Source organism: Callorhinus ursinus, unplaced genomic scaffold, assembly GCF_003265705.2.
Source record: "Callorhinus ursinus isolate GAN/ISIS: 27379988/994484 unplaced genomic scaffold, GSC_fseal_2.0 scaffold113, whole genome shotgun sequence".
NCBI lineage: Eukaryota > Metazoa > Chordata > Mammalia > Carnivora > Otariidae > Callorhinus > Callorhinus ursinus.
In genome coordinates, this window is record NW_027397175.1 from 84,886 (window position 1) to 104,129 (window position 19,244).

Genomic DNA, 19,244 nt, shown 5'->3' on the forward strand with positions numbered 1-19,244 from the left:
GAAGGAAGGAAGGAAGGAAGGAAGGAAGGAAGGAAGGAAGGAAGGAAGGAAGGAAAACAAAAGAAAGAAAGAAGGAAAAAAGAAAGAAATCTGTCAAGGAGAAGGCTGGGCAAGTGGGTGGGAAGAGAAAGGGAAAATAGTCCAGACAGAGGGAACAATGTCTGCAAGGGCCCAAAGACAAACAAGGACAAGGCATATTGATGAACTGCATGTCAGTCAGTATGGTGGAGACTAGGAAGGGAGAGTGGCAGCAAATTCAAAACTAGAGCTTTAAAAAAGAATCAGGTCAGGATGGGCCTCTGCACCAGTGTGGACAGTCTGGAGAACTTTGGCAGGAAACAAAGGAGGCAGGGGTGAAGGGGGAGGCTGATTAGGGCATGCCACAGATGAGTCTAGAAATAGGAAGAAGCCCAATTAGGGTTTTGGATGCCATGTTAAGGAGTTGGACTCTATACTTAGGGTGATGGGGAGTTACCACAGAGCTTTAGGCTGGGTAGTGACCCTTCCAGTATGGAGAAAAATTGGAAGGAGACAAAATAACAAACTCACACGTGTTCATTACATCAAGAGGGAAGTTATGGGTGGCTTGAATTAAAAGGATGATGGTGATGCAAATAGACAAGTTCAAGAGATACTTAACAGAGAGATCCGATGTGACTGTCAAACCATGTTTCTGGCGGGGGTGGGGGGGGCATCAGCATATTGAGGGATCCTACTGATAAATCTTTAATAATAGCAGTCTTTTCATAACTCATTGAAAAGGTAATAATTAATGGATAGGATTTCCTTAATAGTAAGCTCTTCTATAATTTTTTCTTTAATTTTGGATTTTGTTTTTGTTTATTTATAACTACCTGGCTCAAGAGAGAATTCATACTTAGTGATTGTTTGAGATTGGGGTCTCTAGGAAGCCAACTCTAAGAGTTTAGTGGGCAGGATGTTTATCAAGGAGTATCCTTGGGATCAATACCTGTGGAAGGGACGTGGAAACCGAAATCAAGTGCAATATGAGCCTAATGACAACCTGGGACAGCTCAGCCAGGAGCTAAAATGGCCTGCCACAGCTGCCCCATGCTGGAAGGAAATGACCAGGCCGTTGAACCCATCTCGATCAGTTGCTGGGAATGGGCCACCGCGAGAAGGATGTAACCTTGGGCAAGGTAGTTTCCTGCAGGTGAGGTAACTCCTTAAGGCTCTAATAACGGAAGTCTATCTGCAGACTGCATTCCCAATAGCTAGGTCAATAAATTCTTCATTGAAGAGGGATCTGAGCTGGTGTACCTCCATGTCACAAAGCGATTGCAAGTCTGTTGACCCTGGGGAGACACCCTGACAGGCAGGAACTATGTCAACCTAAGAAAATTGGGGAGCTTCTTCCTTTCCAACTTTTCTTTAACACACATTGAATGAGCACATTTTTGTGTGTGTCAGGCACAGTGTCAGATGTGGGGTCAACATATATATACTATATATTAAAATTAAAATATAATGGGGAAATGTTTTTTAAAGAGGATACAAAAAACAATAAAATAAAATAACAATAAAAAGGAAAGATACTGGGGCACCTGAGTGGCTCAGTTGGTTAAGCGACTGCCTTTGGCTCAGGTCATGATCCTGGAGTCCTGGGATCAAGTCCTGCATCGGACTCCCTGCTCAGCAGGGAGTCTGCTTCTCCCTCGGACCCTCCCCCCTCTCATGCTCTCTATCTCATTCTCTCTCTCAAATAAATAAATAAAATCTTAAAAAAAATTTTTTCTTAAAATTTAAAAAAAAAAAAAAAGGAAAGATACTGTACAATTAAACAAAGTATTTTCCCATAGAGATACTGGAACTGAAAGGAAGAGAAGAGGGTGAGTAGCCGAGAGGAGTGTCCTTCCACAGCGCCCAGGGAAAGCCCCTCCAAAGGCCGCCCACATTCCTTGGCTCATGGCCCCTTCATCTTCAAAGTCTCCAGTGTGGCACTTTCTCTCTCCTCTGACCTCTGCTACCATCCTTATATCTTCTGACTCTGACTCTACTCCTCCTGACCCTTTAATATAAAGACCCTAGAATCAGGTCCATTTAGATAATCCAGGATAATCTCCCCATTGCAAAATCCTTCACCTAATTACATCTGCAAAGTCCCTTTTGCTATGTAATGTAACACATTCACAGGTTCTGGGGATTAGAGTGGTGACAGCCTTGGGGGGTCAGTATTCAGTCTACCATACTCAATTTCCTCATTTAAACTGGGTATAAGACTGCCTCACACGGTTGTTGAGAAAATTAAATTCATAGCATGTGCTCAGAGCTCTGAGCTCTGCCTGGCACAAAGAAAACCCTCAACAAATGTTGCTATATGTGGACCTCCTTCGCTATACCCTCCCCTTCATCCCTAGTGTTTCTGCCTTGGTTTGGGCCCTAATCATTCGACTCTTTCCATATCATCTGTTGTCTTCAGTTTTGCCTTCTTCTACACTAGTCTCTAAACCCCACCCTTCCCACCCTCCATACCACCACAAGAGCGGAACCACAATGATAACGTTTCATGAATTCATTCACTTAATAAATATGTATTAGATGTCTACTGTAAGCCACACACCCGCAATCACTATCTACGTGGCTAATTCCTGGGCCAGCTGGACATCTTGAGCCAGGTATTGAGTCTTGTTTATCTCTTTACCCCAGCATTATACTGTTCCTGGACTATAGTAGGTGCTCAACAAGGCCTACTGAATGAATTGATGGATGAATCTAGTTATAACATTCTATAGTTCTATGATTCTATAAGGGTAGGAGCTGTATTAAATTCTCATCAGAGGAACTTATTCTGATTACTTTTAAAGCAGTTACGGTACTGTAAAAATTTATGACTATAGCTCAGTTGCATCCCCGGGAGGCATTTCTGTGCCTCCACACCTCCAAAGGCCTCCTGAGCCAGAGCTGTAAAGAGCCACTGGTACAGAGGGAGCATCTGGGTAAACTGTCCAAGAGTCAGGCTTTAGAGCCAGGCATCTCTTTGCAACATTTAGAAAGCAGAACCAAGTGACCCTGTGATGTGTCTGCCATTTTGGTTAAGATATATTTTTTTCTCTTCCAATGTAATCTCATTTCCTCTCCTCCACAGCCAAAAAAAAAAAGCAAGATACTGAGAAGGGCCCTTCTCTGTGCTCCCCATTCAAGAGTGCCTGCCAAACCAATTAATACCTCCTGAATGTTATCTCCCTGCTATGTTAATGTTATGTTAATAAATGCAATTAAGATAACATTCAGGAGGTGTTAATTGGTTTGGCAGATGTACATGAATAAGAAGCACAGATATTTTGCTTTCCCTATTTATGGAGGCAGGAAGTGACACAAAGTTGGACAAAAGGAAACTTAATTTGCCTCCAGTCTCTTTTGATACTACTTAGGCCTTTTCTGTTAGGTAATATATGGGATTCTTAAAAATGCTAATTTAGATGGTATTACAAAGATGAAGTGATTGTCAAATGTTGCAAAAACACTGAAATTATCTTTTGCCATAGGAATTAACTACATGGTGTTTACTCCCTTTAAAATGTTACATATGCCATATATACTATACACATGCACACACTTTCAAATGCACCCATAGCATATATGCAAATAAGCTCTCGTGCTAATTTATGAGGCAGATTGTTCTAGAAGACTAATTTCTAGCCTATTCTTGATGTAATTATTTAGTATATTCCAGTGATTTTAGAGCTAATGTTCTTTTATTCTAACTTACAGTAAGATGGTAGCTTTTACTTTTTGTTTAGAAAGTACATATATATTATATATCTTTATTATATAAATTACATATACTATAATTACATATATATTATAAATTATATGTGTGATATATATATATATACACACACACAGTGTATTTTACCTTGCAAAACAAAGGTTTTCTCTGAAATTTATATTTATACAAATACATATTTGTATAGATTTGAAGCAAAGAGACGTTACATTGTACTGCCATCAAGGTCACTGTGTTTGTTTCTGGAACTTCGCATTTGCCAGCACATCACAGGGCCTTTGGCAGGCTTAGTCCTCTCAGGGCCTTGTGAGGGCACACCCCTGATAAGAACCCTGCTAAGAGAGGATGTCAGAGCACAGATCCACTGAAGTTCCTTCTAATCCTGGAGGGCAAATCATCAGCGTCTACACTGTGAACCAAATGAGGAGAACTAAATGGAAATGCTAGTCTTCAACCTGGACTTCTAACACATTGGAAACACTTGACCTCCATTCTAAGACATGGTTTTCTGTAAAATGCACCAGCTCTTTAATAACGGTTTTCCAGGGAGGAAAAGGGAGAAGTGGAGGAAAAAGAGGAAGAAGAGAAGGAGAGAGACCCCATGAAATTTTATATTTATTGTAAAACTGAAGTCCCATTCCAGAAATGCTAAAATGTGCTTCTCGAATAAAGAATACTATATATTATCTAGGAAAAAAAAGGTAACAGAGTAGGTAGCTAAAATATAACCACTGCTTTGTCTCAAGTGGATTGTTCTGAGCCAGTATCTGTTGCACAATTCTGGAGAATTCACCAATGCTTGAGAAATACATTCGTATGTTCTTTGCTAAACGCCGATCTGCAGGCCTTAACATCCCTTTGTCCCATTTCTCAGTGTAAGTTCCCTGGATGTTACATTTAGAATAATGGGACTATTCCTAGCTCTCAATCTGTGAGTGTGAGTAATTTCTTAAACGATAAACGGTTTTCGTCGCTCTTCAGTGACAATAGCTGTTAACTGAAGTTTGTTAAGAAATATTCTTCTAATCTGTGTGCGTGCATGTGCAAATGTGTTTGCAATGTTTTCCAGTGAGATAGAAGCACTGTGGCTCAAATTTTTTAGGTTTTACAATCCTGGCTCCCCTCCAGGCTAAGGAGGTAGAGGAACACTCCCAAAGGCAGCGATGCTGACTCAGTGCTTTAGGGCAGTCCCCTACAGCTCTTGGCTTTGATTGACTCTGGGGTGGCAATGAAGCCTTGACACAGATTCCATTGAGAAAACATTTCCAGATGATTCTGCTGCACCCTTGAGGGGAGTATTGCTCTGGGCACCTCCTGCCCCACTGCCCCAAGACACATGAAGGCTGCCTGAAGATGGGATCATGCAATAAACCCTTCTAAAGCAGTATACTCTGGTTCAGGGGTTGGCAAATATTTGCAGTTAAAAAAAAAAAAGGTTATACTCACTTTTTAATTATTCTTAAGTAAAACACTGCATTTACAATCTGTGGCATAGATAGCAAATAGATTATATGTGAGTGGAATGAGTGGAAGAAGCTGAATTGTGTGTCCTGCTCCCCCGCCCACCCAAATTCATATGTTGAAACCCCCAGTGCTTCAAAATGTGATTGTTTTTGGAGCAAGGGTCTTTAAAGAGGTGATTAACTAAAATGAGGCCTTTTAGAGTGGGCCCTAATCCAATCTGATTGGTGTCCTAAGAGGAAAACACACAAAACAGACACCAGGGAAGTGCACACACAGAGGAAAGAAAGACAATGGGAGGACACAGAAGGAAGGTGGCCATATATATGCAAGCCAAGAGAGGTCTCAAAAGAGACAAAACCTGCTGATCCCTTGGTCTTGGACAGCCAGGATTCAGAACTTTGAAAACTAAATTTCTGTTGCTTATACCACACAGCCAGTGGTACTGTGTTATGGCGGCCCTAGCAAACCAATACACCGTTGGCTGCCCAAAGCAACTATGTGAAGAAGAATTCGGGCAGGGCACGCACGAGTATGGAAGGGATCGCAGGGGAACACATGCACGATATTAAGTCATCCTTACTCCATGGGATGGAATGGAGAAGATCTGAATATCTACATATTCACCTGCATCCAAGATCAAACCCCAAAGTACTTAGGTAGAAAAATCCTGGTCTTATTCAAAGTTATTTCTACCTTCCACCTACAGTTAGAAATAGATGGAATGTATGTGTCTTTGTCAGTTTCCTTAACTTCCACAAAAGAATGTCCATCTCATTCCCAACCTTGCTAATTAGTAACCAGGGCACTGCACTGAGCAGAATCAACAACCCAGAACAGATGCTTTTCTGGTCAGAAAGGAAAAGTCTAAAACTTAATTGAGGTTCAATATTAGTAGGAAACCTATAAATATTTTTTATGATTAAGTGAATCTCATTTGATGATTTTCTAATGTATTTTTATTTTTTGAGAACATCCATTTTTAGTTTCATTTCTCCCTCCAAAGGACTTTGGAAAACCAACATTTCTTCCCTAAATAATTGAGACCAAAAGCCATAAGTCATCTATTTATGAAAGCCAGGCTTCTGCAAGATTTCAGTTGAGAGTGCTTGATTTTTTTTTTCTCATTGATCTTCTAATACTTGTGCTCTAACTCTTGGGTCTTTTAAGAAATTTAACATATACTTTTGGTTCTAACTAAATCTTCACCTCAAAATTGGATAACTGGGTTTTGGGGTTTTTAAGTTTCTTTGTTTGCTCTAGTTTAATGGCCCATAACAAATAAGAGCATTAATTTGGAAATTGTACCCATGGGGTGCATTGTTCTCAGAGTGGCTCAATGTTTTAGAGAGACCGTTGTGTGGAAACACAACTAGACACTGACTGCCTGATGAACCCAGCCTCCCTTACTAGTGAACAAGTAGGAGGGTAAGGGGATGTGATTAAGCAAAGTTAGGACTTCAGAAAAGCTTCTATTCCATTTAGTATAGACCTGGCCAAGGAAACGAGCCCCGTTATCACCAACACAAGCAAACTCAATTTGGGCAATTCAGGGGAGTCCATTACTATGCACTAAATGTTTGTGTCCCCCCCGCCATTCATATGTTGAAATCCTAAGCCTTAATGTGATGGTATTGGATGGGGCCGTTAGGAGATAATTCAGTCAGGAGGGTGGAGCTCTTAAGATGGGATTAGTGCCCTGAAAGACACAAGAGAGCTTGCTTTCTTACTCTCTCTCTGCCAGGTGAGGATACTGAATCTGCTGGTACTGACCTTGGACTTTCCAGCCTCTAGGACTGTGGGAAATAAATTTCTGTTGTTTAAGCCACCCAGTCTATGGTATCGGGTTATAGCAGACCACAACAGATGAAGACACTCATCAAGTTAAGCCACTTTACCCCTTTCACACATGTAAGTCCTAACAACCACTCTAACTGTGCAGTACATTTTCTAGCCCATACGCTTAATGATCCCCTGCTATTTAACCCTTCCAACAGCACACACTCCATTACCTATCTACAGACTTTTCTAAAATAATTGAAGTACCACTGGGATAGGAGCACAGAAGTTAGATTCTCTCTTCTCAACTTAGTGTGTCTGTGTGATTTCTAACCTGAAACTGTACTGTTACTTTTTAAATTTTTATTTTTAATCCACATACAATAAAATCCAACCTTTTGATGTGAAATTCAAAGAGTTTTGACAAATACAGTCATTTAACCACCACCCTTATCAAGACACAAAACAGTTTCCATCACTCCCCTACCCCCTGTTTTTAGTCAAACATTCCACCACTGACCACAGAAAACCACAGATTTGTTCTTCATCCCTGGAGGTTCAGCATATCCAGAATGACATGTACATAGAATCACATAGTATGTAACTTCGAAAACTTGGTTTCTTTCACTCAGCAGAATGGTTTTGACACTCATTCAAGTTGCTGGATATATGAAATCGTTTATTTTTTTTATTGTTAAGCAGTATTCCATTGCATGGATATACCACAGTGATTAATCTATTCACTCATTAAAGGACATTTGGGTTGTTTCACATTTTGGCAATTTTGAATAAAGCTGCTATAAGCGTTTTTGTACAAGTATTTGTGTGAATGTAAGTCTTCTGTTCTTCAGAATAAATACTCAGGAATGGGATCACTGCATCATATGGTAAGTATATGTTTAATTTGATAAGCAACTTCCAAACTGTTTTTCAGAGCGGCTGTACCATTTTGCATTCTCACAGCAATGTATGGGGAGAGTCCTAACTGTTCTGCAACCTCATCAAAACTAGGTATTGCCAGTTGTTTGTTCATTTTTAATTTTAGTAATTATAGTAGGTGTGTAGTTTACCTTGTGATTTTTATTTGTCTTTCTCTAATGAGTATTACCTAATAATGCTGAGAATCCATGCACTTTTTGCCATCTATATGTCTCCTTTGATGAAGTGTCCACTGAAATTTTTTGCCTTCTAAAAAATTGGGTTGTATTCTTATTGTTGATTTTGGAAAGTTCTTTATATATTCTAAGTGCAGGGTCTTTGCTAAATGTATGATTTGCAAATTTTTCCCTCAACCTGTGACTTGTGTTTTCATTGTCTTAACAGCAACTTTGACAATCCAAAAAGTCTCTAAATGTGATAAAGTCTAATTTGTCAATTTTTCTCCTATAAATCTTGCTTTTAGTGTCATATTTAAGAATTCTCCACCTAATACAAGCCCACAAAGATTTTTTTCCTAGGCTTTCTTCAAAAGTTTTATAGATTTATGATTTGTATTTACTTCTATTACCCATTTTCAGTTAGTTTTGTATAAAATGTGAAGTATAGGTCAAGGTTCATTTTTGGTTTTTTGTACATGGATGTCCAGTTGTTCAAGCACAATTTTTTTGAAGAGACTATCTTTTCTCCATGGAATTGCCTTTGTATCTTTTTCAAAAATTAACCCACCATAATTTTGTGAGTCTATTTCTCAAGTCTCTATTCCATTCCATTGAACTGTGTGTCTATATTTTCATCAGTATCTCATTTCCTTGATGACTTGCCTTACAGTAAGTCTTGATGTTGTAGTATGAGTCTTCCAACTTTGTTCATTTTCAGAATTGAAATGGGATATTTACTTTGCCTTTCCACATAAATCTTAAACTCAGTTTGCCAATACAGACAGACACAACGACTGGGATTTCTATTGGAATTGCATCAGATATATAGATCAAACTGGAAAGAATTGACATCTTAACTATAGTGAATCATCCATTCCATGGGCATGGTCTTCTTTTTATTTATTTCATCAGTGTTTGATAATTTTAAGCATACAGATCATGGTAAATTTATACCTAAGTATTGATTTATTCATTGAGTTACCATAAATGGTACTAATTTTCAGTTTTGGTTTCCAATTGTTTATTGTTACTATATAGGAATACAATTACTTTTTGTATTTTAATCTTATAGCTTGAGATTTACCAAACTCACTTTTAAGTTCTAGGAACATTTCTGTGAATTCTTTAAGGTCTTCTACTTAGGCAATAATGTCATCTGGAAAGTTTTATTTTCCAATCTGAATGCCTTTTTTTTCTTTTTCTTGCCTTACTACACTGGTTAGGATTTCCATTATGTACATTGAATAGGAGTGGTAGAGCAGACATCCTCGCTTTGTTCCTAGTCTTAGGGGAAAATACTGTCTTTCATCATTAAGTATGATGTTAACTACAGGTGTTTATAGATATCCTTAATCATGTAAAAGAAGTTCCTTTTTATTCCTAGAGTGCTGAGAATTTTATCATGAATCAATGCTGAATTTTATCAAAAATTTTTCTACAATGATTGAAATGATTAAGTGGTTTTTCTTCTTTTGTCTGTTAATGTAGTAAATTACAGTGATACTGAATCTTAAAACAACCTTGCATTACCAAGATAAATCCTATTTGGGGTGCCTGGGTGGCTCAGTTGGTTAAGCATCAGCCTTTGGCTCAGGTCATGATCCCAGGGTCCTGGGACTGAGTCCCACATCGGGCTCCCTGCTCATCGGGGAGCCTGCTTCTCCCTCTGCCTCTCTTTCTCTCTCTCATGAATAAATAAATAAGATCTTTAAATAAATAAATAAATAATAACTAGATTTTAATTTCATTAATTTTCTCTAATGTTTGTTTTCAGTTTCATTGATTTCTGTTCTTATCGATACAATTTTCTTTTTCTCCGATAGCTTTGAGTTTAGTTTATTTTTTTTAGTTTCTCAAAATGAAAGACTACGTATTCGAGACCTTTCTTTTTTTCTAATGTAAACATTTTAGTGCTATAAATTTTCCTCTGTGCATTGTTTTAACTGAATCCCATAGACTTTAATATGTTGTATTATTTTCATTCAGCTCAAAATATTTTATAATTTCTTAGGAAGTTTCTTTGACCTATGAATTATTTAGAAGTATTTTTTTTTTAAGATTTTATTTATTTATTCATGAGAGACAGAGAGAGTGAGAGAGAGAGAGAGAGAGAAGCAGAGGGAGAAGCAGGCTCCCAAGGAGCAGGGAGCCCGATGCGGGACTCGATCCCAGGACCCTGGGATCATGACCTGAGCCGAAGGCAGACACTTAACCATCTGAGCCACCCAGGTGCCCTAGAAGTATGTTTTTAAGTTCTAAATATTTGGGAGTTTTCCAGATATCCTTCTGCTACTACAGCTTAATTCTGTTGTGATCAAAAAACATACTTTGGGGGACTCTGCTCTATAAGCCCCTGGAAACGAGCCTTGGAAATCCCTTTTACGAAGATGGCGCCGAAGGCTAAGAAGGAAGCCCCTGCCCCTCCCAAAGTTGAAGCCAAAGCAAAGGCTTTGAAGGCCAAGAAAGCAGTGCTGAAAGGCGTCCACAGTCACAAAAAAAAGAAAATCCGCACGTCACCTACGTTCCGATGACCCAAGACACTGCGTCTGCGGAGGCAGCCCAAATTTCCTTGAAAGAGCGCCCCCAGGAGAAACAAGCTTGATCACTATGCCATCATCAAGTTCCCCCTGACCACTGAGTCAGCCATGAAAAAAATAGAAGACAACAACACACTTGTGTTCATTGTGGATGTCAAGGCCAATAAGCACCACATCAAACAGGCTGTGAAGAAGCTCTACGACATTGACGTGGCCAAGGTCAACACCTTGATCAGGCCTGATGGAGAGAAGGCGGCATATGTTCCACTGGCTCCTGACTATGATGCTTTGGATGTTGCCAACAAAATTGGAATCATCTAAACTGAGTCCAGCTGGCTAAATCTAAATTAAATTTTTTTCACCAAAAAAAAAAAACAAAAACCATACTTTGTATGACTCCAATTCTTTTAGGTTTGTTAAGATTTGTTTTGTGGCCCAAAATTGGTATATCTTGGTGAATGTTCCATGTGATGATGAAAATAACGTGTATTCTGCTGTCATTGTGTGAACATTCCTATACATGTCAAATAGGTGTTGGTATTATTCAGATCTTCTATATACTTGCTGGTTTTCTGTCTACTTGTTCTGTTAATTATTTAGAGAGGGGTTTCAAGGTCTCTAAGTATAATGGATTTGAATATTCTTCCACTTAATCTTATCAGTTTTTATCATGTATTTTGAAGTTGTTTTTAGGTGCATACACATTTAGGACCATCATATCTTCTTGATGAATTGATGCTTTTTATCAGTATGTAACGTCCTTGGTATTTTCCCTTGTTCTGAAATCTATGTCTGATATTAATAAAGCCACTACCACTATCTTTTTATTCGTATTTCTATTGTATATCTGTTTGCATCACTTTGTTTTTAACCTGTCTATATTATTATATTTAAAGTGAATTTCTTGCAGATATCCTATAGTTGGGTTTTGTACTTTTTTAACTGTCTTTAATTAATGTGTTTAGAGTATTTACATTTAAGGAAATTATTAATTTATTTAGATTTAGTTTTGCCATTTATTTGTTTTATGTTGGTCCCCTCTGTGTTGATTTTCCTGTCTTCCCTTTTCTGCCTTTTATTGGATTTAAAAAATATATATTTTAGTATTTTATTTATTTGCATAAATATTTTAGAGTTTGTTCTAGGGATTACAATTATATACCCTACTTTTTTCAGTTTTCTTAGAATTCACATGTTACCCTTCAAGTGAAATGCAGAAATCTTACAACCATATAGTACATACAGTCATAAGTACTACATCTACTTACACTGAAAATCCCATTAGACAATGTTAAAATTTTTGCCTTTGATAGTCATCAATATCTTAAGATTTTAAGAGGGAAAAATATTCTCTTTATCCAGATATTTACCATGTGCATTGCCCTTTCTGTCATAGTTTTCTGCATCTCAGTGACCATTCATTTGTGCTCAGGCCCAAACCTTTGGTATCAATTTTTATTCTTCTCTTGCCCTCACACTCCATATGTAGTTCATCAGCAAGCTAGCTCTACTTGAAAAATATATCTTGTATGTGTCCTTAAATCTCTCCTGTCTGAAACAAGTATTCTGTAACTGTAAAAATTAAACTTTAAAATGTTTTTTTAATGAAGACAAAAATTTTACCTCCCAGCATTTTAATAAAAAGCAAATTTCTTTTAAAAAATCCTCTATTTAAAGTTATGTAGAGAAGAAAAATGTTATTTTCAAAGTCTTTTGACTAGTCAAGTTTAGTGTAATGAAAGAAAAAGTTCTAATCCATATCCAGCACTGGAGCCATCCTATTTCCATTTTATAGTCAATTGGATAAATTTTCTTTCATTTTGCCTCTCAGAATTTTGTCCTTTTGAAGCAGGCAAACAACTCAGCCTTGGCAATATTGTTTCTCATTTAACAATCTATTTCAGTCTTATCCTTGGCAGTTAACAATGACCTCGCGCTGCTGACACATTTTTAGTGTGTGCGTGGCTGTGTATGAAATGTTGTTATTTTCCTACGTTGCTCTCCCCTTTGATCATCAACCTTGTCTTGTCTCCTACTCTCTCTTGGAGCTCTAATTGTTTTTACTCCTTTGAAACCTTCTGAGGAAAGGAGGTCCTAAAAGAATAGTCTCCCCTTTCCGAGGCTGCCAGCTTAGAAATTTTCTAGTTTCTTTCTTCCTGAATATTTTTGGTTTTGTTAAGGCGTATTTTTCCTTTCCATCTAGCCTAGATTAATCAAGACCTATTTCCACCCAGTCTTCTTCCATCAGTAACATCTCAACACCTTCAGATGTCACAGTGGAAGAGTATGAAGTTTTAAATAAGAACACTTGATATAAGTCATAATCCTATCACTTCCCGGCTAGAGACCTTGGGTAAATCACTGAGCGACTCTGGGACTGAGTCTCTTCATCTGTAAAATGGGGGTGATCATGATATCTAAATTTTGAGGGCTGTTTTAAAGGATTAAATAAATATATATGAATGTTCTTGAGAAGTGTGATGCAGTGATATTGATTTTTGTTCAGTTTAATAAACCTCTGTTAGTAACGGACAGGGGTAGTAAACTCAAAGGACTATAAGTAATATAAATACATGCAGCAGGCAGGATTCCATGCATTAGGGAGCAGGGAGGTGTGTGTCTAAAGAATTAGAGATCACAAGCCTGTCTGAGGAGGGCAAATACTGCTCAGCTCCTCCCAGTGACTTATCAGGTAGGGGATGCCTAACCATCCCACTGCCAATTTGAAGCAACTCTGAAAAGTCGTTCTAGCTCCAGAGTTCTTTATGGTGCCAGATGAGACAAGTGGGTTTGCATTAAGGCTTAACTTCTCCCTTGGCCCACTCCTGCTTCCTTCTCCTTTCCAAAGGTGTTTCCACAAGGGTGCTTCTAAATAAAGATCTTGTACACTAAAGTGCATCTCAGAATCTGCTTCCTGGGGAATCCAACCTGCAACACCATTCTTGAACCCATGGAAAAATCTGTATGCTAAGCTAGGTAGACAGATGATTTCAATACCATGTGATAAGTGCTAGAATATATACATAAACAAAAGCTATGCAATGAAGGAGAGGGTATCTAAATCAACCAAGGGGACTCAAGTCTTCCCAGGGCAGGCAATGTTCAGGTGACTTTTGATAGCTAATGAGGCTGTAACCAGATAAGGAAGGGAACAGGTATTCTAGGCAGAGAAAGAAACACTAAAAACAAACAATAGAAAGATATCCAAGGAATAGAGACCCTACATATGCATGGAGAACCACTAGCAGCTTGGTACTAATAAAACTTAAAAGACCTAATAGAACTTAAAGAGAACTAATAAAACTTAAAATGTAAATTGGGGATTGGCATGAGATAAAGTGGGAGAGAAAAGTTACAATTTAAGAGCTTGGCCTTGATCCAGTGGATATGGAGATTCATTTCCCCTCCTAACTCCGAACACTTGTTCTCTCTTTCCTCCCACAAGCTTTAAAGTTGGTCCTTCATGGAGCCTATTTTCCTTCAATAGGCATGACTTGAGAAATCTCATCTCCTACTGTAATTTAAAATCTAGATATGAATATCTAACTCAATATCTCCACTTGAATGGCCCATAAGAACCATAAAATTCAGTGTGTCCAAAACTGAGTTCATTACCTGACCTTCCTGTACCTCATCTTTCTGAATTATCTACTTTGGTGAATACTAGCAACTGCCCATTCAGTTGCCCAAGCCACAGTCGCATGTATCAGTCTTGATTCCTTTTTCTTTTTTACTCTTCAAGTTCAATCCTTCAATGGATCCTTATAAATGATCCCATTTATTATATTTTGGATCATTACATATTTACTGCTACTTCGTGAGGTCAGTGAAAGCTTTTAATAACTGATTAATCTGCCTCCAGTCTTACTCCTTTCAAATCCATTTGCCATACTTACTATAAGAGTAATCCTTCCAAAACACAAATTTGATCATGTCAAGCCTCAGCTTAAACTCCTCCAGGGGTCCCCATAATCTTTGAGATGAAGTCCAAAATCCTTAATAAAACTCTTCATTGTCTGGCCATGGATTTCATGCTTTCTGCTTTACGCACACTATATTACCTTAAAATTTTCCAGTTCTTTATGCCCTCCCCCTTGCTTTCAGATCATGTACCAGGTTGCACTCACAGCCTAAAATATCTTTCCCTGCCTGTCTTTCCTCCTCTTCTTCCTTTTACCTGATTAAGAACTATTAGGGTTGCAGGGCTCAACTTAACTGTTAATTTCTCCAAGGAGTTTTCTCTGCCACCCTCACCCTTATTATAAGCTAAGTGCCTTGTTTATAATACTATGAATCTATCCTTACTTCTCTCTACCATGAGATTACAATTAAAGGCAGAAAACATGTCTTATTTATTTCTGAATTTCCAACACTTAGCATAATATCTGGCACACAATAGTTTTTAAGAAATATTTTCTAAATAAATAAATAAGTGGATCAGAATTTGATTTCCAAGGATGGCAATGAGAGTCATAGTTTCAAAAGAGAACTTACTGAAAAAGACAAGAACTAACAACTGCTGGCAAGGAAGAGGAGAAAAAGGAACCTTTGTGTACTGCTAGTGGGAATGTAATTTGGTGTAGCCAAACCAGAGGTTCCTCAAGAAATGAAAAACAGAACAACCTATCATCCAGTAATTCCTTTATGGGGTATTTACCCAGAGAAAACAAAAACACTAATTTGAAAAGATATATGCACCCCTATATTTATTGCAACATTATTCACAATAGCCAAGATATGGAAGCAACTCAAGTGTCCATCAAGAGATGAATGGATAAAGAATCCACACACACAGGGGGCGGAGCAAGATGGTGGAGGAATAGGAGACCTAGATTTCGTCTGGTCTCAGGAATTCACCTGAATAGGGATCAAACCATTTTGAACACCTACGAACTCAACAGGAGATCAAAGAGGAGAGTAGCAACAACTATCTGAACAGAGAAGCGACCACTTTCTGGAAGGTAGGATGTGCGGAGAAGTGAATCCGAGGCGATATTCGGGAGGATAGACGGTGGGGGAGGGGCCTCCACCGGCCGCTTCTGGCAAGTGCTAGAGTCGCGGAGCATAAAATCGGAATTGTTAGAAGTCGGTTCCGCTGAGGGACGTCGCTCCGGTGGCTAAGCAGGGGGTGGAAACCTCCCGGGACAGTGTGGTCTCAGGACCCTCGGGGTCACAGAAAGACTGGGGGTGCCTGAGTGCGCCAGAGCTCCCAGGTATCGGAGCGGGGAAGCCGGCTGCAGAGATGGAGCTGAGGCGTGGGCTCTCAGCTTGGGGTGGCCATAAACTGTGATCCGCGGCCCAGTCGGGCCACTGCTCCTCCAGCAGGGACCCAACAGGCGGCAGATCCAGGGAGACTCCCCTTCCTTCCCGGGGAAGAGCGGCGCGGGAACGCACTGCAGGGATCTGCTGGGTTTGGAGACTCCACACGGGGTCGGGTGCCAGAGATAGCAACGCTCGGTCACAGGCCGGGGGAGCACGGAGAGTGGCTGGAGACCGGGGACAAGGGAGTGACTGTTTTCTCTGTGGGCACACTGAGGAGCGGGGCCCCGAGTTCTCAGCTCCTCTGGGTGGAGATTGGGAGGCCACCATTTTTGCCCTGGTCCTCCAAGGCTGTACGGAGAGCTTGCAGGGAACAAAAGCTCCTGAGAACAAACCCGAGCAGCTTGCTTAGCCCGGAAAGACAAGGGCGGGGCAATTCAGCCTCCGGCAAAGATATTTGGGAACCACGGCAGCAGGCCCCTCCCCCAGAAGATCAGCACAAACAGCCAGCAAGCCAAGACCAAGTTTACCGATCAAGGAGAACGGGAGAACTCCAGCGCTAGGGGAATACTGCACATAGAATTCATGGCTTTTTTTTTTTTACCATGATTCATTAGTTCATCAAAGTTAATTTTTGTTAACTGTTTTTTTTTCTTTTTCCCTTTTTCAACCAACATCTTATCAATCTCTTTTTTAAAAAAAAAACAAAACATTTTTTATTTTTCATTTTTAGAGTCATATTTTATCCCTTCATAGTAGTTACCCTTATTTTTGGCATATATATATAAGTTGTTCTCTCTTTAAAATTTTGAGATACAGTTTCTTCTAACAGATCAAAATATACCCTAAATCACTAGTGTATGGCTCTGTTCTAGTCTCCTGCCTGATCACATTCTCACCCTTTTTTTTTTTAAATCTTCTTTCTTTTTTCAAACAACTTCTTATCAAGTCCTTTTATAAAATCTTTTATAATTTTCATCTTTACAGTCATCTTCTATCCCTTCATTGTGTCAACCCTTATTTTGTACAGATATGTCTTTCTTCCTTTAAAATTTTAGGAGGCACTTTTTTCTAACAGACCAAAATACGCCCAAAATCTAGTGTGTGGCACTGATCTATGCACTAGCCTGATCATATTTGATCACATTCTGCTTTTTTTGTATTGTTCTGTTTTTGTTTTTATCTTTTTCTTTTTTTTTTTTTCTCTTTCTTTTTTCTTTCTTTCCCTTTCTTTTCCCCTGGTTTCAGGTCTTTTCTGATTTGTATACAGTATATTTCCTGGGGACGTTGTAAACCTGTTGGCATTTTGTTCTCTCATTCATCTATTCTCCTCTGGACAAAATGACAAGACGAAAAAAATCACCTCAGCAAAAAGAACAAGAGGTAGTACCGTCAGCCAGGGACCTACTCAATACGGACATTAGTACGATGTCGGACCTAGAGTTCAGAATCATGACTTTAAAGATACTAGCTGGGCTTGAAAAAAGCGTGGAAGTTATTAGAGAAACCCTTTCTGGAGAAATAAAAGAACTAAAATCTAACCAAGTCGAAATCAAAAAGGCTATTGATGAGGTGCAATCAAAAATGGGGGCACTAACTGCTAGGATAAATGAGGCAGAAGACAGAATCAGTGATATAGAAGACCAAATGATGGAAAGTAAAGAGGCTGAGAAAAAGAGGGAGAAACAACTACAGGATCATGAGGGCAGAATTCGAGAGATAAGTGATTCGATAAGACGAAACAACATTAGAATAATTGGGATCCCAGAAGAAGAAGAAAGAGAGAGAGGGGCAGAAGGTATATTGGAGCAAATAATAGCAGAGAACTTCCCTAAAGTGAGGAAGGAAACAGGCATTAAAATCCAGGAGGCAAAGAGAACCCCTCTCAAAATCAATAATAATAGGTCAACACCCCGACATCTAATAGTAAAACTTACGAGTCTCAGAGACAAAGAGAAAATCCTGAAAGCAGCTCGGGAGAAGAGATATGTAACCTACAATGGTAAAAATATTAGATTGGCAACAGACCTATCCACAGAGACCTGGCAGGCCAGAAAGGACTGGCAAGATATCTTCAGAGCACTAAACGAGAAAAATATGCAGCAAGGAATACTATATCCAGCTAGGCTGTCATTGAAAATAGAAGGAGAGATAAAAAGCTTCCAGAACAAACAAAAACTAAAGGAATTTGCAAAGACGAAACCGGGCCTCCAAGAAATATTGAAAGGGGTTCTCTAAGCAAAGAGAGAGCCTAAAAGCAGCAAAGATCAGAAAGGAACACAGAAAACATACAGTAACAGTCACCTTACAGGCAATACAATGGCACTAAATTCATACCTTTCAATAGTTACCCTGAATGTAAATGGGCTCAATGCCCCAATCAAAAGACACAGGCTATCAGATTGGATTAAAAAACAAGACCCATCCATATGCTGTCTGCAAGAGACTCATTTTAGACCCAAAGACACCCCCAGATTGAAAGTGAAGGGGTGGAAAACCATTTACCATGCTAATGGACACCAAAAGAAAGCTGGGGTGGCAATCCTTATATCAGACAAATTAGATTTTAAAGCAAAGACTGCAATAAGAGATGAGGAAGGACACTATATCCTACTTAAAGGGTCTATCCAACAAGAAGATCTAACAATTGTAAATATCTATGCCCCGAACATGGGAGCAGCCAATTATATAAGGCAATTAATAACAAAAGCAAAGAAACACATTGACAACAATACAATAATAGTGGGGGACTTTAACACCCCCCTCACTGAAATGGACAGATCATCTAAGCAAAAGATCAACAAGGAAATAAAGACTTTAAATGACACACTGGACCAAATGGACTTCACAGACATATTCAGAACATTCCATCCCAAAGCAACGGAATACACATTCTTCTCTAGTGCCCATGGAACATTCTCCAGAATTGATCACATCCTAGGTCACAAATCAGGTCTCAACCGGTACCAAAAGATTGGGATCATTCCCTGCATATTTTCAGACCACAATGCTTTGAGACTAGAACTCAATCACAAGAGGAAAGTCGGAAAGAAGTCAAATACATGGAGGCTAAAGAGCATCCTACTAAAGAATGAATGGGTCAACCAGGAAATTAAAGAAGAATTAAAAAAATTCATGGAAACCAATGAAAATGAAAACACAACTGTTCAAAATCTTTGGGATACAGCAAAGGCAGTCCTGAGAGGAAAGTATATAGCAATACAAGCCTTTCTCAAGAAACAAGAAAGGTCTCAAATACACAACCTAACCCTACACCTAAAGGAGCTGGAGAAAGAACAGCAAATAAAGCCTAAACCCAGCAGGAGAAGAGAAATAATAAAGATCAGAGCAGAAATCAATGAA

The 19,244-nt window shown here is 39.0% G+C and overlaps 1 long non-coding RNA gene and 1 pseudogene across 1 annotated transcript in view; one reads left to right on the plus strand and one right to left on the minus strand.

Moving 5' to 3' along the window:
• Positions 1-19,244, minus strand: part of LOC112838537 (uncharacterized) — a 173,998-nt gene that overhangs the window by 81,828 nt on the left and 72,926 nt on the right. The window lies entirely within an intron of this gene.
• On the plus strand, positions 10,441-10,996 carry LOC112838536 (large ribosomal subunit protein uL23-like; annotated as a pseudogene).